Source organism: Schistocerca serialis, chromosome 1, assembly GCF_023864345.2.
Source record: "Schistocerca serialis cubense isolate TAMUIC-IGC-003099 chromosome 1, iqSchSeri2.2, whole genome shotgun sequence".
NCBI lineage: Eukaryota > Metazoa > Arthropoda > Insecta > Orthoptera > Acrididae > Schistocerca > Schistocerca serialis.
Genome location: NC_064638.1, coordinates 472,993,614 through 473,015,985, shown reverse-complemented (window position 1 = coordinate 473,015,985; position 22,372 = coordinate 472,993,614). Strand labels below are relative to the sequence as shown.

The window sequence follows — 22,372 nt, the reverse complement described above, 5'->3', positions numbered from 1 at the left end:
TTTCAGGCGTTTCCCACACCTCACTAAGTGAATACAGGGCTGATACACAAGACCTGCCTCAATTACACGATTCTGAAACATTTAGAAAACTACTACACGTACACGTACACTACACGTAAACAGTTGGTATACACATATTTCACCTGTGAGGGGGGGGGGGGGGGGGAGGAGGAGGAGGGTAACGGGTGGTGACAGAAAGTGCATCTCGCCACCGCTTCAGCCAACCACACCAAATCCGTAAATAACCATGCCGACCCTGCGCCGATGCGGGACTGCGGCACAGGAAACAGAAGAAGACTTATCATGCCCGTATTTTCATTTCTTGAAAATCACATCAGCAATCTCTCACTGGAGATTTTCTGTTCTCTTGACTTCTTCGTACCAGCAAAATGTTTTTCTAACTGTTTAAGCATCTTTCTTAGCTTTCTGGACCTCTGTGTATGTCTATTTAAACTTCGTTTTCCAAGATGCTAAAATTGTTGATTAATTTAATGTGGTTTACCTCCCTATTCTTAAAATATACCATGCTCTACATTTACGACTTTCTGCTTGGTACATCTAATTCGCTCTAGTTTTATGTTAAAATAAAAGCATCAAAAGACTTTTAAGTAATTATGACTAAAAAATTAATCTCTAGAGCACAGATGTGGTCATGTGAAATATGAATTACCTCTGAGTTGGTGACGACGTTGTGCTCTTTTCCCGTGAAATGGAAGAAGTGGTAGATGATCTGCAAAGAGAAAGCAGAAGAGGTAACAAACACCCATAAATCTTCCTAAACAAGAGATACATGGCGGACAGTACATACAGATACACAAAATGTCTTACAGACCACCTTCTGCCAGTGGTTATAGTATTTTCATCATGAAGTTAGAAAAAAAAAAAGAAACTGTGCAGCCGTTCATTGAGACTGGCAACGAGAAAGACCATCAAAACACTGAAATTCATACATAGGTACTGTAGTGCGGTTTATAACAGGCCGATTCTGTATTTCGTTCATTACACAGTGTAATGAATATAAAGCGTCACAAGCTACTTGGCGTCGTGTTCTGCTGTTGACCTGCTCTTACAGCTGTAAAGTAAAGCACAAATAAATCCTCGTTCCATGGCAGTAAATTTTATCACATTCATTAACGTTCTCTATTGGCCTAGTGTAACATCAAAATAATCATTTACACTTAAAAAAACAAACCAACTATAAACAAAACAAACCAACTATAAACACCGTACCGGTCAAAATTTAATGCACTAATTTCGTTCAACAAGGTTTCATGCCAGATATCAAGGAACGTTTTTTGTACGTAAATTAATTTTCTTTTTTTTGTTAGAACGAAGTTATTATAATACGCTATGCGTTCCAAAAATTATATCTTAGATATTTATTGGGACGTTGTTATAAATGAATTGTATTAACTAAACGAAACACTTTTTAGCCTTGTTTCACAAACTTGATTAATGTTGTACGACGTAGGTTTAGGTTTATAAGTCTATTTTCTAGTACATAACTGATTACAGAAACAAGCTCCAAACAAAGATAAACATGTCAACTTCTTAATCTATCAATTCTAGGGTTAAACTGTAAAAGTTATCTGTCTATAATTTTGATACAATTGCACGTCCATTTACAAAATTCATTAGAGACAACTTTTACAACAACTATGACTAAACAAACATTGGGGAAGAGCTACGCAGAGGAATGGACTTCTACTCGTAAATGAAGGCACCAAGTTTCTACAATGTAGGGGTTGGAACACTGTCTAAAAGGAGTGAACAGTTTAACTGAGTTTGTTCATTCAGTAATAAATGTGAGGATACAAACATCTGCTTCTTAATTTCTAATATTACTGAGTGAGCTTTGCACCCTTTCCCCCTGTGTGTAGAACCTCTACATCTATTATGCTTGACATTTTTTTCGTTTAAGCAATGTTCAGCAAAGGATGAATCTTACTTAAACTTCGTTTTTGAACAGTTCATGAGTTTCCAGGAATAATGTTGTTATGTAATGAGGACAATACTGTTCCGCAATTTTTCTAGCGATCATTCGGCACATCATCACTTCCTCTTCCCAATTGCAGGCTGTGAACCTACTGCCATTTTCAACGCGCGTCGATGAAAAACTCCTGAGCGTGAAAGCTTGCCTAATTTACTTGATGGTACGTAAGAATTACGTGACTCGAAGGTATAACGGAAAAGTCAATACACATGCGCCACTAATAATGAAGATGGCACGACATCGCTAAGCACAGATAAAATTTTGAAGCACTGAGCGTTAAAAAAAAGGGGGGGGGGGCACAGACAGCCATTGGGGAAGCTGCAAAATCCAGAAAGATAGTGAATCAGGTAGGGTATTGTTCGAAGTCATGGGAAGTTGCAGAGCAACCGGTTACGAAAGCTGAGAACAGAAACTCATGTGAGAGCGAACGAAAACCTGAAACTGGGGTACGTATGGTTCAAATGGCTCTGAGTACTATGAGACTTAACATCTGAGGTCATCAGTACCCTAGAACAAAGAACTACTTAAACCTAACTAACTTAAGGACATCACACACATCCATGCCGGAGGCAGGATTCGAACCTGCGACTGTAGCAGCCCCGCGGCGCCGTACGGAAGCACCTAGAACTGCTCGGCCACAGCGGCCGGCAAACTAGGGTAGTGTGTTACTTTTGCAGATTGTATTCTAGCCTCCTCGTAAAGCTCAATAACCAAGTTAAAGCTATTTTAAGCTTATTGCTTTTTCTGATCGAGCTTGTACGTGATTAGGACTTATTGTGCATAGAGGTAAAGGCAATAAGGACAGTCAAGTGAACATATGTACAAGATTTTGCATGATATGGTTGTTGGTCCAGTTCTTTTTCTCTGACCGTACTATCAAATCTGAAATGAACCTTGCAACTGATGGTTTTCTTTAATTGCTTATCACCTGTTATTACTTTTTGAAGAATACAATATATTGCTTCATTCGGTTGTAAAAGTTTATGCCTATCTTCGTACAACGTTTCCGGAATTATATGTTTTTCTTGGCCTCTATTCTATCCTGATGCAGCACCATTAGAGTTTTTCCTGTGGTGCTACATCAGAGACAAAACAAAACTACTATTCAAGGTTCTAAATCCTGAAATAAAGAGTATTCAAATTCATTACATAAATTCCTCCTTGGATGTTAACTAATGCGTGGAACTGAAATCTTGTATCGTTTACTTACTCAAGTGTTACTTTTTTCCCAGTATACGTTAATGACAACACTACGAAACCAGCCTCTCTGTCGTGTACTAGTCAAAAACAGATAAACTGTAAATAAATAAACACAACCAGCCACTAAACTTTAATTGTTCCGTTTAGATACGTTGTGGAGGCTTTGCTCCATCATCAGATGACAGTTTCGCTGAGAAGCTCAGCAGCATTGTTTAGAAAATCGAAGAGGTCGAAATATTTGCAGGCTCATGTATCTGAGTTGTGTTTTTTCTCGAGAACTTTATATACGTTCTACGAGTCGTAGTTGAATAATTAAAGTTTAGTGACTGGTTACGTTGTGGATTATTTATTGTTCAGACGCACATTGACAGATGCAGCGCATAAATTAAGTATATATATATATATATATATATATATATATATATATATATATATATATATATATATATATATATGTGTGTGTGTGTGTGTGTGTGTGTGTGTGTGTGTGTGTAGAAATGAATCAAGCTTGTAACAGCAGACACGCTTTTTCCGACATCTTGCTGCATACTGCGCAGGACGCTACACGCTGCTGGGAGCGCAACACTCACGGTTCGGCGCAACTCACGCCGTGTCTGCCATTTCTCCACAGGCTGCTGTGTGTGACCAGCAGTTTGCACAGTTGGTGCTAAGCAGAAAACCAGTTAGCCCTTACACAAGGACTCCATACACCCACCACATCGTTAGTACACTATAGCCTGTTCACAAGAAACTCTTCCGGTTTGATGAGAAAGTATACGTGTGTATTATTGCCAAAGAGTACAAGGCTTTAAAAAATCGAAACTCTTTTTCTCTTCCTTATCACAGTTACGATCATCCAATGTACATCTACATTGTATTTCAGTGCTTGGCCGGAGGAACACGGAAAAGAGACACACTAAACAATCGGAAGACTGCAATTGTGCACAGCGATTCCAGCGGCTTTCTAAAATGCGTTATTTTAAAACAAATAATATACTTTTATTAATTATATCTTTTCCGAATACAAAAACCGTAATCTTAAAATAGGAGGTTCTTCAGAAAGAAGAAAGCTAATTCAAAAATTATTTCTTACAAGCTAGAACGGGTACAATTATAACGTTCAAGGACAGAGAAGGGTTCAGATTTCAAGATTCAAACGGTTATGCATTCATTGTGCGCACTATTTGTAACACGCCAAACATAAAAATGGTAGCGCATTTCTTCCCAGAAATTAATCAGCCGGTCCCTATTTGTCGGATTCATAGCGTCGACAATTCGATGTCGCAGATTTGGAAGAGTAACTGTCGGCCGTTGTGGCCGAGCGGTTCTAGGCGCTTAAGTCCGGAACCGCGCTGCTGCTACGGTCGCAGGTTCGAATCCTGCCTCGGGCATGAATGTGTGTGATGTCTTTAGGTTAGTTAGGTTTAAGTAGTTCTAAGTCTAGGGGACTGATGACCTCAGGTGTTAAGTCCCATAGTGCTCAGAGCCATTTGAACCATTTTTTGAAGAGTAACTGGCACAGGTGGAGGAAAATACAGTCTTTCATGTAACCCCACAGATAAAAATCGCAAGAGGTTAGGTCTGGAGACGTGGGAGGCCACCGACGATGAAACTGATCTTCTGCTCCTTTTCCAATCCAACTTCCTGCAAGGGTGTTATTCAGGTAACGTCGAACGTGACTGGAGAAGTGAGGCGGGGAATCATCCTGCTTGAAGATGTAGTTAAATGAATCACTTTGAAGTCGGGTAAACAGCCAGTTTTGTAACATGTCCAGATGCGAGATTCCCGTTATAAATTTCTCATCAAAATGAATGGTCCATAAACCTTGTTTAAGGAAATGGCGCAGATTGAGTTAACTTCAGCGAGTCGCTTTCGTAATGAATAACTTCCACGTGATTTTCATTCGCCCAAAACCTAACATTAAGGCAATTAAATATAGCAGAAGGATGAGAAACGTGTTCATTCGAAAAAAAATCTATCTTTCAGAAAAACTGTACTCTTCCACGTCCTCTAAATTTGACTGTAAAGTTCGTAGCTTTTGGTGTTGTCGTCCGGATGTAACGCTTGCAGTAACTACAGTTTGTATGGTTTCTGACGCATACGGTGTTACGGAACCCTCCATACTTTTGGTTGAGGAGTTTTAAGCTCATAACTTGCTCGTATTGTAGAATTTCTTGAGCTCCTTTCGTAAATGCACAGACATTTTCATACGATGTGCGTGGACTATCTGAGAGGAGTTCAAACACCAGAAAATACTGCTGGAATGTGGGAAAGCCTGAAGAAAAGTCGACGAAATCTCAATGCCTTTTATCTGAGCTAGTGGGAATTAACAGACCGCCGTGTCGAAAAATTACCATAAAGGACTTTCACCTGCATCCTAACAAATTTACTGATGTGCGTAAGTTACAGCGTCGAGACCAACTGAGCGTGTTGAGTTCTGCCGGTATCTGAGTGAAGTGAAATCAGGACTTCTAGATTTTCAGTTTCTCAGTTCTTCTGATGGGGCCTGGTTCAGTATGGCAGGGTATGTGCTACTAGGCATCAGAAAATCTCCATGAGAACTCTGAAATTATGTTGCATGATCTCTAGATTGAAAGATCAGATAATCCTCAAACAGCTCGAAGGGCTACAGCAGAACACCTAAAACGCCATTGTTGCTGTCTCTCAGGCAGAGCTGCCTCGATGTTGGTGGTGGCCATTTGAAGGCCTTGTGTGATGCTTATTAGCAAGAGCCAATCCTGCGTCAGTCTTACTGAAAATATTTTCCGGGCCAGTTTTGTTTTCCCCATCCTGGTATATAACACCTAGCGTGAAACAGAACCTTTGCTTTGATGAATTTGCGGAAAGATAGGGTTGTTAAGTCTGCATGTATATAAGGAGCGAAAAACATCAGATGTTACTTTTTCAGTAACAGGAAACTAAGCATTGCCCGCGAAAGCCTAGGTTCCGGCACGCTGTTTTAATCTGCCACGGAAGGAGTGCGGGGGCGGGGGGGGGGGGGGGGATGTAGGGGGGGTTTCTAAACAAATGAACACTGCCACCTTGAGCGACCGCCCTCTTGCCCTTTCCCGTTCCAACACAAAAGGTAACACGCTTCCGCAACGCCCCTTCTTCCATTCAACTGACACGCTTGTCAGCGCTGTCGTTGGCGGCGAGCTCAGCGACCAACGTGCGCAATAACACAGGCGTAAACGCCCCGAATAGACCACAGACCGTGAGTTGCGGAGTACCAGCTGGATAGCTTGGAGTAGAGGTGAAAATTCTCTCTGGCTGTAACGTTCCCAGACTTTTTCTCGTGATGTGGAGTACCACGAAGTCCCAGGCACGTCCGTTAGTGAAATACCTATTCCTAGCTATGTCCGACGTTTTACGACACTAATTAGTATGAAAACGTTTATCGGCAGACCTGGATCACATCTCGGTACTGCTAAACTCATAAAATAGTCTTAATATGTGTCGACAGCCTGGCTTTGACGCACGAGACAAGGTTAAGATAAATCACCGCTCCTGCGCCACTCAAATAGGCCTTGTAGGAAATAAGTGAATCTCAGAAAGATTCCAAGGTCCCGCGAGTATACACTGAGGTGACAAAAGTCATGTGATAGCGACAAACAGATGTTGCCAGTACCGCGTACACAAGGTATAAAAGGGCAGTGCATTGACGTAGCTGTAATTTACAGTCAGGTGATTCAAAAAATGGTTCAAATGGCTCTGAGCACTATGGGACTTAACATCTGTGGTCATCAGTCCCCTTGAACTTAGAACTACTTAAACCTAAGTAACCTAAGGACATCATACACATCCATGCCCGAGGCAGGATTCGAACCTGCGACCGTAGCGGTCACGCGGTTCCAGACTGAAGCGCCTAGAACCGCACAGCCATAACGGCCGTCTCAGGTGATTCACGTGGAAGGATTTCCGATGGGATTATGACCGCACGACGGGAATTAACAGACTTCGAACTCGGAATCATAGTCGTAGCTAGACACATATGACATTCCATTTCGGAAATCGTTAGAGAATTCAGTGTTTCGAGATCTACAGTCAAGAGTGCGCCGAAGATACAAATTTTCAGTCATTACTTCTCACGACGGGCAACGCAGTGGCCGACGGCCTTCACTTAATGACTAGGAGCAGTGGTTTTTGCTTAGTCAGTGCTAGCAGACAAGTAACCGTGAAACAGCGGCAGATATAAATGCGGGAAATACGACGAACGTATCCGTTAGAAAAGTGCGGCGAAATCTGGCGTTAATGAGCTATGGCAGCAGACGGCCTTTGCTAACAGCACGACGTAGCCTGCAGCGCCTCTCCTGGGCTCGTAACCATATCGGCTGGTGGTTGGATCCCAGACGACTGGAAAACCGTGGCCTGGTCAGATGAGTTCCGATTGCTGTTGGCAAGAGCTAATGGTAGGGTTCGAGTGTGTTGCTGACCCCACGATGCCGTGGACCCAAGATGTCAACAAGGCACGGTGCAAGCTCGTGCTGGCTCCATAATGGTGTGGACTGTGCTTACGTGGAATGGACTGGATCCTCTGGTGCAACTGAACCGATCATTAAGTCGAAAAGGTTAAGTTCGAGAACATTTGCAGCTGTTCATGGAATTCATGTACACAAACATTTCACCTGGTCACAATTCTTCACGACCGGTTTGAAGAACATTCTGGACAATTTGAGCGAATGATTGGGCCACCCACGCCGCCTGACATGAATCGCATCGAACATTTATGGGACGTAATCAACAGATCAGTTCGTGCCCAAAATCCAGCAGTGGCAACACTTTCGCAATTACCGGCAGCATGACTCAGTAATTCTTCAGGGGACCGACTTCAAACGACTTGTTTATTCCATACCACGTCGAGTTCCTGCACTACGCCGTACAAAAGGAGGCCCGACGCGATATTAGGAGGCATCCCATCACTTCTGTCACCTCACTGTATTGGGAAACGTACTTTGCCAATGGACAGTGTCTTGAAATGGGGATATAAGATGAACATCAACAAAAGCAAAACGAGGATAATGGAATGTAGTCAAATTAAATCGGGTGATGCTGAGGGGATTAGATTAGGAAATGAGACACTTAAAGTAGTACACCTACATCTACATCTACATTTATACTCCGCAAGCCACCCAAAGGTGTGTGGCGGAGGGCATTTTACGTGCCACTGTCATTACCTCCCTTTCCTGTTCCAGTCGCGTATGGTTCGCGGGAAGAACGACTGTCTGAAAGCCTCCGTGCGCGCTCTAATCTCTCTAATTTTACATTCGTGATCTCCTCGGGAGGTGTAAGTAGGGGAAGCAATATATTCGATACCTCATCCAGAAACGCACCCTCTCGAAACCTGGCGAGCAATCTACACCGCGATGCAGAGCGCCTCTCTTGCAGAGTCTGCCACTTGAGTTTATTAAACATCTCCGTAACGCTATCACGGTTACCAAATAACCCTGTGACGAAACGCGCCGCTCTTCTTTGGATCTTCTCTATCTCCTCCGTCAAACCGATCTGGTACGGATCCCACACTGATGAGCAATACTCAAGTATAGGTCGAACGAGAGTTTTGTAAGCCACCTCCTTTGTTGATGGACTACATTTTCTAAGCACTCTCCCAATGAATCTCAACCTGGTACCCGCCATACCAACAATTAATTTTATATGATCATTCCACTTTAAATCGTTCCGCACGCATACTCCCAGATATTTTACAGAAGTAACTGCTACCAGTGTTTGTTCCGCTATCATATAATCATACAATAAAGGATCCTTCTTTCTATGTATTCGCAATACATTACATTTGTCTATGTTAAGGGTCAGTTGCCACTCCCTGCACCAAGTGCCTATCCGCTGCAGATCTTCCTGCATTTCGCCACAATTTTCTAATGCTGCAACTTCTCTGTATACTACAGCATCATCCGCGAAAAGCCGCATGGAACTTCCGACACTAAAGGAGTTTTGCTATTTAGGGAGTAAAATAACTGATGATGGTCGAAGTAGAGAGGATATAAAATGTAGACTGGCAATGGCAAGGAAATCGTTTCTGAAGAAGAGAAATTTGTTAACATCGAGTATAGATTTAAGTGTCAGGAAGACGTTTCTGAAAGTATTTGTATGGAGTGTAGCCATGTATGGAAGTGAAACATGGACGATAACCAGTTTGGACAAGAAGAGAATAGAAGCTTTCGAAATGTGGTGCTACAGAAGAATGCTGAAGATTAGATGGGTAGATCACGTAACTAATGAGGAGGTATTGAATAGGATTGGGGAGAAGAGAAGTTTGTGGCACAACTTGACTAGAAGAAGGGATCGGTTGGTAGGACATGTTTTGAGGCATCGAGGGATCACAAATTTAGCATTGGAGGGCAGCGTGGAGGGTAAAAATCGTAGAGGGAGACCAAGAGATGAATACACTAAGCAGATTCAGAAGGATGTAGGCTGCAGTAGTTACTGGGAGATGAAGAAGCTTGCACAGGATAGAGTAGCATGGAGAGCCGCATCAAACCAGTCTCAGGACTGAAGACCACAACAACAACAACAACAACTTTGCCAATAGTCGGTGCACCATCTCCAACTTTTAGCCTGAAACCCTACCGTGACAAAATTGTACAGAAGTTCCTTTACGCTGCGTACATTGAGTGTTCCACCATAATCAAAAGATTGCAAGAGTACGCGAGAAACAGCTACAGAAAGCTCTAGTTTAAAGATATGTATATCAAGAATCACACCAAAATCTAAATACTTTAAGTTTCCTCTGAAATAATTGCAGTTTATTTACTTTATATTAAACACTTCCAAGTCCGTCCCTCCAGTCGACGACGCCTCACATAGCCAGCTAATAGCTCCACAATCTAACACGAGGGCAGCAAAGACAAATCACGTGCATATGCACTAAACTTCCATTACTCTGCAAGAGACTGATCACGCCAGAAGCGAATCCTCGATGAAAATAACGTCTAGAAGTTTGTGGTCCTGAGTCAAAAAGGCATTGTCGGTTTCCTCTGGCAGAAAGGTTACGGACGGATTTCTGGAGAAAAAAGGAGTCATTCTTATTTGCCTAATAGTGTGCAAGTCTTCAGTGAAATGGATGAAAAACGCGTAATAGGAAGCCAGGATTGTAAAAGAGAAAAAAAGTTCGTATTTCTTTCTGAAAATGAATCTCCCCACTGAAATACTTTGACTATGGGAAAATTGCGGCGTCTAAATCACGCTTTGTTGGCACATTAATCCGAAGAGATTAAGGCAGCCATACAACAGATTTTAGAGAATTTCACTACTGCTATGGAATATACTCACCAGAAAAACGTCGGACAAAATGCATTGGTACAAGAGAGAACTACGTTGAACAGTTAAGTCCATATTTCTGCTGGGAAAACACAGTGGTAAATTTTCACCTTGTTCTTGCTTGTAGTAATTTCTTTATTTCGAGTTCTTTATTTTGAAATCTGTGCTGAAAATTTCCCACATCTCTGTAGGAGAGTAGAGGGGACGACTTTTTTCTTTGAGCAATAGCGTTACTAATTACACCCGCCAATAAAAGATACTACAGTTAAATTCAGCTATTAAAAGTTTCCTATCCAGAGCCATTCACGACAAGGATCGGCACGATCAAACGTATCTGAGAATTGTTAATTTCTAAAATTAATAACTTTAATAGAAAAAAGTCACAGTTGTAACCACGATGTCATTCGTTGACGTGCTTCAGGCTCCAACCAATGATATGTGAAGAATTTGAATAATATTCAAAATTAAAAGGTTTAACATATATGTAATTATATTAAGCAATTGATTTTGAAGTAAACTAACAACAAATCAAAAAAGGAAGCTGTGTAGTACCGTAGAGAAAAAAAATACTCAATACTGAATATCTATCAACAACTTGGGTGATGTATTTTCCAACAATTAATTACACTCCTGGAAATGGAAAAAAGAACACATTGACACCGGTGTGTCAGACCCACCATACTTGCTCCGGACACTGCGAGAGGGCTGTACAAGCAATGATCACACGCACGGCACAGCGGACACACCAAGAACCGCGGTGTTGGCCGTCGAATGGCGCTAGCTGCGCGGCATTTGTGCACCGCCGCCGTCAGTGTCAGCCAGTTTGCCGTGGCATACGGAGCTCCATCGCAGTCTTTAACACTGGTAGCATGCCGCGACAGCGTGGACGTGAACCGTGTGTGCAGTTGACGGACTTTGAGCGAGGGCGTATAGTGGGCATGCGGGAGGCCGGGTGGACGTACCGCCGAATTGCTCAACACGTGGGGCGTGAGGTCTCCACAGTACATCGATGTTGTCGCCAGTGGTCGGCGGAAGGTGCACGTGCCCGTCGACCTGGGACCGGACCGCAGCGACGCACGGATGCACGCCAAGACCGTAGGATCCTACGCAGTGCCGTAGGGGACCTCACCGCCACTTCCCAGCAAATTAGGGACACTGTTGCTCCTGGGGTATCGGCGAGGACCATTCGCAACCGTCTCCATGAAGCTGGGCTACGGTCCCGCACACCGTTAGGCCGTCTTCCGCTCACGCCCCAACATCGTGCAGCCCGCCTCCAGTGGTGTCGCGACAGGTGTGAATGGAGGGACGAATGGAGACGTGTCGTCTTCAGCGATGAGAGTCGCTTCTGCCTTGGTGCCAATGATGGTCGTATGCGTGTTTGGCGCCGTGCAGGTGAGCGCCACAATCAGGACTGCATACGACCGAGGCACACAGGGCCAACACCCGGCATCATGGTGTGGGGAGCGATCTCCTACACTGGCCGTACACCACTGGTGATCGTCGAGGGGACACTGAATAGTGCACGGTACATCCAAACCGTCATCGAACCCATCGTTCTACCATTCCTAGACCGGCAAGGGAACTTGCTGTTCCAACAGGACAATGCACGTCCGCATGTATGCCGTGCCACCCAACGTGCTCTAGAAGGTGTAAGTCAACTACCCTGGCCAGCAAGATCTCCGGATCTGTCCCCCATTGAGCATGTTTGGGACTGGATGAAGCGTCGTCTCACGCGGTCTGCACGTCAAGCACGAACGCTGGTCCAACTGAGGCGCCAGGTGGAAATGGCATGGCAAGCCGTTCCACAGGACTACATCCAGCATCTCTACGATCGTCTCCATGGGAGAATAGCAGCCTGCATTGCTGCGAAAGGTGGATATACACTGTACTAGTGCCGACATTGTGCATGCTCTGTTGCCTGTGTCTATGTGCCTGTGGTTCTGTCAGTGTGATCATGTGATGTATCTGACCCCAGGAATGTGTCAATAAAGTTTCCCCTTCCTGGGACAATGAATTCACGGTGTTCTTATTTCAATTTCCAGGAGTGTAGATTTTGAGTCTTAGATACGATTAATTTGCGTATTCTACAAAACCTAGTAAAGTTAGGGACGTATGGTCATCGCTGTTCAGAAAAAAATTGGAAATCAGTGGGCTCATGCTTAGTTTTAATGACACATTTTAAATAGCATAGTAACTTAGGAAAAAAAAAGTTTAATAAATGATTGCCAATAAATGAAGACATCGTGTTTCGTGTCCGTGGATACGACTTTGAAAGTAGCACACTGTGATGCCACTAGTATTAATTTCGGTTACAAGGTATAATTTTTATCTTCATTTGTCTGTATTCGGGCAGTAAAAGTAAATCTGGAGGCAGGTCGATGCCTTCACCGGGTGTCTCAAACGTGTTAGGTCAAACTGAAACAGATGATCGTGAGCCGGCCGGAGTGGCCGAGCGGTTAAAGGCGCTACAGTCTGGAACCGCACGACCGCTACGGTCGCAGGTTCGAATCCTGCTTCGGGCATGGATGTGTGTGATGTCCTTAGGTTAGTTAGGTTTAAGTAGTTCTAAGTTCTAGGGGACTTATGACCACAGCAGTTGAGTCCCATAGTGCTCAGAGCCATTTTTAGATGATCGTGGATCCGCAACCCATTGTATTGAGATAGGGAATCAATGGTCGGAAACGCATATTTATCGTGTTGTGAATATACAAAGCGTGCACCGCTTAACAACAACACAGCTCTCAGTAACTGTTCAAAGCGACGACCGCCAGTCTCAATGCATGCATGACATCGGTGCATGAAGTTCTGCCGCACTCTGTCAAAGATCCCTGGTGTCTGTTGTACCAGGAGACAGGGAGCTTGGACCCTAGCAAGCAGGTCTTAGTCCGTTTCCACAGACGTTTCATACAACAACGTCTTGACGTAATCTCAGAGGAAAAAGTCCAGGGTGGCCTTGGAACAGGACATCCCCTTCCAATCTAATGGCGAGGGTATGTGTTATTCAGTTGGTCGCACACATTAACAAAGCAAGAGCGTTGAAAAGGGGACCATTCAAACGGGGAAACAGCAAATAAGGTCCTATTAGGTGATCTTGGACGATGCACGACATACCTTGCAAGAAAATTGTTGCTCATGCCTACAGGTGCGTGTGGCGTGGGAATTGTCCTCAACACAGACAGGGCTGTTGCTACTGTTGAAAACACCATCATGGATGAATGAGGCCCCCGTCCGTGAACAATACAAACTGTACAAAGTTCGGTACTACGGTACTGCGGTGGATAATCCATTGACAGAAGTAAACACGGGGCTCAAAATCCGTTGGTGCCGGTGATTGCACACTTTCTTTATGATAGGTGCGTAATACTGTTTCACCGGTATTCTCCACACTGTATTCTTCGAAGTGTACGTTCCACGGGCAAGTTGACGGATACTTATTGCTGGGTGGTCGGCCACACTATCCAACACCATCTCCTCAAAGTCTGAAGTTTGTTGGAACATTGGCCGACTCTCTGGGGCGTGAACGACCCCGTCTCCCATAAGTTGGTATCCACGGAGATAAACTTCTTCCAATTGCGATGACGCCTGATGGGAAAGCGTTGACCTGTACATATGTGGTGCTTTACGGGCACTACTTCCTGCCACACCGTACATTAAATACATGTCTGCCAACTCTAGTGACGAGTACCTTCCACCTCTGACTACCTGTCATGCACTGTGCACAGTAACATACCTCACCATGGACACATCAAAAGCTATTTGATGCAGTGGACAACTGACACCAGGTATAGTGGTGTGCGTGCGGCACAGGTTTATGCGCCGGTGTGATGCATGCGGTCGTCACATGACACACGTACTATGAGCTAAGTTATGGCCGGTATGTGTGGTTTGAGGTCAGATGTATACGCTGCTTATCATCCGCCACATGTACAGCAGACACCCAGGGTCTTCACGAGAGTGCAGCATAACTGCGTGCGCCGTTGCAATACGTGCATTAAGACTGGAGGTCATCGATTCGAAAAACGTTATGAGGTGTACGCCGTGTATGTTCATAACACAATAAACATTCATTTCTGAAAACTGGTTCCCTATCTCAATATAATCGTGGACCCTTTAACACCTGTTTCAGTTTGACCAAAAGGTCAGAGACATTCTATATAGGGAGGGACTGGGCGTGCAGTGTGAGGGAGAGTGCAAAAGTCAAGGGTTATCTGAGTGAGATTCAATTTTGAGCTAAAAAGTTTTTTTTTTTTTTTTTAGGAAAATACGGAGACAGATTATGGAAGGCTGGAATCCCTTAGTGTGCCATAGTTACCGTTTAGTTGTGATTCGGTGCGGAAGCGCAAGTTTCAGATAAAAATCAGCAGACTGTGGCATGAAACTTTGAATTATTCGTGTGGCACGTCGCACTGGACTTAGCAAAATTTTCGTGCTGTGGCACCGAACTTTAGTAATTTAGAGTGAACAGTCGAAACTGAGTTTTACTGGTTAGTTTGTGATTGTCTTCAGCTTAGTATACACTGCTGAAATCTTCGGAATTATCTGGCACAAATATGCAGCTTAAATCTGAAAGATTACGTCTCTCTTGCAGAATCATATGCTGGCCGGATACTTACGTCCCCATTCTGTGCAATAGACTGCTGATATTTCTAGCCGAATTCTGTTTACTAAATGGTACACCAAATTATCGAGTGTAACCTAGAGTTATTGATTTTTCACTTGTGTCAGAAGCAAAAATTTTGAGTGGAACAAAGTGCAACTACGTATACTTGTCATCCTAGACAATCAAGAGTCAAACAATTTTGCGGCCATACATCGTTTCAGTAGCCTTAATGTTAATACGAAACATTTGTTCCCATCAGGTCGCAACCCTGGGTCTAGGTAAGGTCGAAATGTAACAATTCGGTAGCAGTTTGACGAAGTGATATCGAAGGCTTCAACTGATCTGGGTATTCTGCCTCCTCTCTTGCTTGCTCACTACCCAGTTGGAAGAGAGCTGTCAGTAAGGCGATAATTGGCTTGCACCCTTTACTTCTGTTTTATTTCATTCAATTCTTTATTTCCAAATGTATCTCCTTGATTTGCCTTTATTATAGCTCTTTCACTCTGATTCTGTACTCCTTATTCAACGTTAAAACCCTCAATCCTCTAATTTTGACGACGTAGTTATTATGCACAATATATGTTGGTGGAAGCAGGTAGTATGAATATTTTTGCTAATAAGACTCTCTATGACGCACAAAGTTTTTCTTGTATCAATTTTGTCTAGCATCTCTTTGAGTCTTCGCCTTAACTACACATCCCCATGATGAATGGTGCAGCTCTTCTTTGGATAATTTCCCCCCTAATTACTGGAACTCGATAAGTGTCTCAGACGATGATAATACTTATTTGGTGAGCTTTTTGTAAGCGACCTTTTTCTAGCGTGAGTTACGTTTCTTCCAGCAAATATGAGTCTGGCATCTGCCTTTTCCACAGTTACACTTAGGCGGTCGTTCTATCTTAAACCGCTGCAAACGGATTATATTACATACTAAACAGTCCGTTCGGGCACTCAACTGATATTGGATCTTCCAGTCTACTTCCGCGCATTACGTTATACTTATTTGCGTTTAGAGTTAGCTGCCAATCTCGTACCCGGCTCTGGCTATTTAAAAGTCTCTCTGCATTTCGTAAAGCAACAAGCCACTACGATTCCATCATAACTTGGGAAAAAATGATCTTTTTAACACTGCAATAACAAGACTGTTTCCAATTGCTTTAAGTATGGCGATTGGTTAAGCTGAACTAAAAGTGTAGCTACGCAATAAGTAGTTGTGCAGTAAATAATATGTACTTTACCGGAGACCACAAATTTAAAAGGGAAACAGCCGTCTGTAGTCGACATTCGAGCTGCAGCGACATAATTTCACGGCTAATCCTTGCATTGCATGCTGTAATTCAGACTGTATGAACAAGAAAATTAACTACTCTCAGTCGGATGGTAGATGTTAGAGGCAAGAAAATCACTTGTTAAATAACTTTGACGCAGCAGAAGAGTTTCAGCACCGTATTTAATGGGCAAAAAAGTAAATCATTGAAATGAAAACACAAGTGGAGAGGGACACAACTCGAAAGCAGTGCCGTCACCAGCAACTTGTCACCAAGTTTGCGCAAAAGAGGACGGGCTGTATTCAGTCGTGACGAGACATACACCACGAAATACAGCCAACTATTTTCTCGATCCTTCCGCTGAAAATTTCCTTTCATGCCGACAAGTTCTTGTTATGAACATGTCGTCTGCGCTTTAACTGAATTTTCTACTGGTTTTCAATAGCTACTATAATTGTTGTTGTTGTTGCTTCTGTAGTGGTGGTCGTGGTGGTCTTCAATCCGATGCAGTTCTCCACGCTTCTCTTTCCTGTCCAAGCTTCATCTCCGAAGAACTATTGCAACCCACATCCACTTGAACCTGCAAACTGTACTCATTTCTCAGTCCCCCTCTGAAATTTTTACCCCCACACTTCCCTAAATGCTAAACAGACAATTCCTTGCCGTCTCACAATTTGTCCTATCAACCAATATTAGTCAAGACGCGAAACAAATTTCTTTTTTGCCCAATTCTATTCTGTACCTTCTGATTAGTTACATGATATACCCACCTAATCTTCAGGGTTCTTCTGCAGCACCACATTTCAAAAGCTTCTATTCGCACCTGAACTGTTTATCGTACACATTTCAGTTCCATACAAGGCTGCACTCCAGATAAATGCCTAGAGAAAAGACTTCCTGACACTTAAATGCCTCGGGCATGGATGTGTGTGATGTCCTTAGGTTAGTTACGCTTAAGTAGTTCTAAGTCCAGGGGACTGATGACCTCAGGTGTTAAGTCCCATAGTGCTTAGAGCCTTTTGAAATCAAATTTATGTTCACTGTTAACAAATTTCTCATCTACGCAAACACTTTTCTTAGCATTGTCAGTATATATTTTGTATCCTCTCTCCTTAGACCATCATCAGTTATTTTACTGTTCAAATTGCAAGACCCAAGAGACTTCTAGTGTCTCGTTTCCTAATCGAACCCCTCAGCATCGCCTGATTTAATTTGACTATATTCCATTTTTTGATTCTGCTCATGTTCGACCTATACCATACTTTCAAGACGTTGACCATGAGTTGTAACTGCAGTTCCAAATCCTTTGCTGTCTGACGGAATTACATTGCCCTCGGTAAACATCAGCGTTTTGATATCGTCTCAATTTTTCTTTGACTTCCTTTACTGCTTGGTCTTTGTACAGACTGAATAACTTCAAGGATAGGCTACAACCCAATCACACACCATTCTGATCAACTGCTTTACTTTCATGTTCTTCGACTCTTACGTCGTCTACTACATATGGACACACACACACACACACACACACACACACACATACAGAGAGAGAAAGAGAGAGAGAGATCTCCTCGATTTACCTTTATCATAATTTTTTCACTCTTGATTCTGCAGTCCTGATTCGGCTTTAAAAGCCTCACTTATCTAATTTCTGACGACATAGTCCTTATGCGCAGTACGTGTTAGAAAAAGTAGTATAAACATATAGGAAACAAGGTTCCTGTATTTTATGCCTGCTACCCTCAGAATTTCATTGCGTTTATTGCAGTCAATAATATCAAAAGCTTTAATTCTATAAGAGCTATAAACGCAGGTTTGCTTTCCTTTACCCTATCTTCTAAGACAAGTTCTAGGGTCAGTACTGCCTAGAGTGTTGCAACATTTCTCCAAGATGTGTCTGTACTTCACAACCAAGACTTGTTAATCTGACAGATCCGTAATATTTACAACTGTCAGCATCTGTCTTCTTTCGAAATGGTATAATAACGTTCTTCTTGAGATCTGAGGATGTTTCGCCTCTCGTATATATCTTGCATGGCAGGTGGAATAGTTTTGTTACGTCCTCCGGAAGATCTCAACAACTCTAAGGGTGTGTCTTCTACTCCGACTTAGGGCCTTCGTGATCTGTCAAAATCTTTTCGCAGTATCGTATTTATTTATTGGCAATATTAGGCTCATTAGGCCCTCTTTTATACCGAATTAGGAATTCTACATACTTCACATTACATTCATTACGACAAGGATATTATTACAACTTATGTATAAAAATGGATTTTTTTGTATCTGTTTAAAATTAATGCGCTTCGACGTCGATCAGCATAAAAGTTGGCACTAATCTGTATTTTTTATGGACAAAATTATTCTGCTATACAATTTACTGTAACTTCCCACTTGATAGTGCTGCAGCATATCAACTTCTATATAGTTCAGTCGATCATCAACAACGATCCTCAATAATAACAGATACTTAGTCATTGTGATCATGATTAATAATTGGTGACTGAGTTTCAAATGGAGTAATTTCATTTTGTTTAGTGCTGGACATTGATAGCGATAGAAATTTGTGTCACATATAACTAAACTATCTTTGGACGCATCCTTTGTAACCAAACGTTAAGTACGGGAAACTTTTTGAAAAGTCACCCAAAAAAATCAAACATCGGGAGAACTATCAGACATGTGTTGCAACTGTCAGTCACTAGAGATGCTGAAACGTCTATAGGGGCAATATTCCGCTATGTCCCATAACAAATTCCACATTCTTTCAACCGAAATTGGTCGAGAAAGAAATGTATTGCATTACTTATTGAAAATGCCTCGTAACTACGGTGTCATCAGAAAATTCAAAGGTTTTATTTCTTCTCCCTACACTTTAGTTCAATTTTCCAAATTTTTGGTTTCTTTCATAACTTGTTGAAAGTACAGACTCAACAACGTCGGTTACAACCTTGTCTCACCTCCTCCTCAACTACTGCTTTTCTTTCATGTCCAACGACTCATAATTGTAATTCTTTCCCTGTACAAGCTGTACATAACATTTCGATTCCCGCATTTTATCGCTGCTACCTGAGGAATTTGAAAGAGTGTAGTCCGGTCAATATTGTCACAAGCTTTCTCTAAATCTACGTATGTGGTAGTGGATTGAGCTTAAGCTGAGCCCTCCGACCAGTTTGGGGCCCCGGCTGGCGACACTTCCCTGCTTTTGTACAAGCAGTGCTGCCCCAGTCCAAAAAGATCGTGACTATTGCTGTCTCGCTGAATGAGATGCCTGTGCTCCTGCACATAGACACTAGCTCGCCAGTCACCATCATTGATTGGACAACCTACCAGAAATTGGGAGCGCCACAGTTACATTTTGACACCCCTCTCCGAAATTTCAGTTATGATTTAATATCGCTCTTAGGCTTTCTGTATGTCAGAGTATAATCGGAGCTAGAACCCTACGGCCAGGACCGAGCAGGGTAGCACACTGGACTTGTGTTCGGAAGGACAACAGTTCAAACCCGCGTCCGGCCATACTGATTTAGGTTTTAATAATTTCCCTAAATCGTTTAAGACAAATGTTGGGATGGTTGCTTTGGAAGGACACGGCCGCTCTCCTTCTCCATCCTTCCCTAATTTGAGCATGTGCTCCGTCTCTAATGACCTCGCTGTCGACGGGACGTTAAACACTAATCTCCTCTTCCTCCTCCTCCTACGGACCGGATTTTTGGAGCTACTGTCCCAGGAACCTGCAGCGTATTAAGATTCGTTCTCTTTAATGTATATGAACGGGAAATTCACGACTCCACTGAGTCAACATTGACAAAGAGTTTCCCTAAATCTACACCACTGGCCATTAAAATTACTATACCAAGCAGAAATGCAGATGATAACCGGGTATTCATTGGACAAATATATTATACTAGAACTGACATGTGGTTACATTTTCACGCAATTTGGGTGCATAGATCCTGAGAAATCATTACCCAGAACAACCACCTCCGGCCGTAATAACGGCCTTGATACGTTGGGTTGGGTTGTTTGGGGAAGGAGACCAGACAGCGAGGTCATCGGTCTCATCGGATTAGGGAAGGATGGGGAAGGAAGTGGTCGTGCCCTTTCATAGGAACCATCCCAGCATTTGCCTGAAACGATTTAGGGAAATCACGGAAAACCTAAATCAGGATGGCCGGACGCGGGAGGCCTTGATACGCCTGGGCATTGAGCCAAACAGAGCTTGGATGGTGTGTACAGGCACAGCTGCCCATGCAGCTTCAACACGATACCACAGTTCATCAAGAGTAGTGACTGGCGTATTGTGACGAGCCAATTGTTCGGCAACCATGACCAGACGTTTTCAATTGGTGAGAGATGTGGAGAATGTGCTGGCCAGAGCTCCAGTCGAACACTTTCTGTATCCAGAAAGGCCGGTACAGGACCTGCAACATGCGGTCGTGCATTATCCTGCTGAAGTGTAGGGTTTCGCAGGGATCGAATGAAGGATAGAGCCACGGGTCGTAACACATCTGAAATGTAACGTCCACCGTTCAAAGTGCCGTCAGTGCGAACAAGAAGTGACCGAGACGTGTAACCAATGGCACCACATACCATCACGCCGGGTGATACGCCAGTATGGCGACGACGAATACACGCTTCCAATGTGCGTTCACCGTGATGTCGCCAAACACGGATGCGACCATCATGATGCTGTAAACAGAACCTGGATTCATCCGAAAAAATTACGTTTTGCCATTCGTGCACCCAGGTTCGTCGTTGAGTACACCATCGCAGGCGCTCCTGTCTGTGATGCAGCGTCAAGGGTAACCGCAGCCATGGTCTCCGAGCTGATAGTCCATGCTGCCGCGAATGTCGTCGAAGTGTTCGTGCAGATGGTTGTTGTCTTGCAAACGTCCCCATCTGTTGACTCAGGGATCGAGACGTGGCTGCACGATCCGTTACAGCCATGCGGATAAGATGCCTGTCATCTCGACTGCTAGTGATACGAGGCCGTTGGGATCCAGCACGGCGTTCCGTATTACCCTCCTGAATCCACCAATTCCATATTCTGCTAACAGTCATTGGATCTCGACGAACGAGAGCAGCAATGTCACGATACGATAAACCGCAATCGCGATAGGCTACAATCCGACCTTTATCCAAGTCTGAAACGTGATGGTAAGCATTTCTCCTCCTTACACGAGTCTTCACAACAACGTTTCACCAGGCAACGCCGGTCAACTGCTGTTTGTGTATGAGAACTCGGTTGGAAACTTTCATCATATCAGCACGTTGTAGGTGTCTCCACCGGCGCCAGCCTTGTGTGAATGCTCTGAAAAGCTAATCATTTCCATATCACAGCATCTTCTTCCTGTCGGTTAAATTTCGCGTCTGTCGCACGTCACCTTCGTGGTGTAGCAATTTTAATGGCCATTAGCGTACAAATGCTGTAAACATAGGTTCGCATTTCTTCTGTCCAAGATCAGTGCCAGTGTTGTTCCTACACTTCTCCGGATCTGAGGCCGATCTTCCCTGAGTTCTGCGTTTCACGTTAAGCCTGTGGAGCGAGGTGGGACCGCGGAGTGTCGGGTGGTGAGGCCTGGCCCACACGCGGCCGTGCTCTCGGGGCAGGTCCCGCACGCGTGCACGCACGCACGCAGCCCGGTAGAGCTGGCATCCCTGGCGGCGGCCACACGCGGCGCACACAGCCGCCTCCTCTCTCCTCTCCTCCCAGACAGAGCCGGGGGCAGGTAGGCCTCCCAGATGAGATGGTAATCGCCGGCCCAGCCTCGGGCCGCTAAACGGGAACAAAGCGTACGGCCGCCGCGTTCGTGCCTGTCCCAGCGTGCGTCGCTTTCCCGTTACGTACACCGTGTCACACGGCTGACCTGCAGTTCACGAGACTTCGCGCAAGCGTGATGTCATTCTGACGTCACACTCAATGTGGAAGAAGAAAAGAGCTCTCTATCGACTTCCGTTTGGTTCACAGCACGCGAGACAAACATGAGGGTCAAAACGATAACATTCAACTCAAGTAGAGAGAACTTGAGGTTACGA

General features: G+C 43.8%; 1 long non-coding RNA gene across 1 annotated transcript in view; it reads right to left on the bottom strand.

The window, feature by feature from the left end:
* Positions 1-662: 662 nt before the first annotated feature.
* LOC126473442 (uncharacterized) overlaps positions 663-22,372 on the bottom strand; it is a 616,212-nt gene continuing 594,502 nt past the window's right edge. The window contains exon 3 of the long non-coding RNA XR_007586464.1: positions 663-730. This is a non-coding gene — a long non-coding RNA (uncharacterized LOC126473442). The remainder of the gene's footprint in view (positions 731-22,372) is intronic.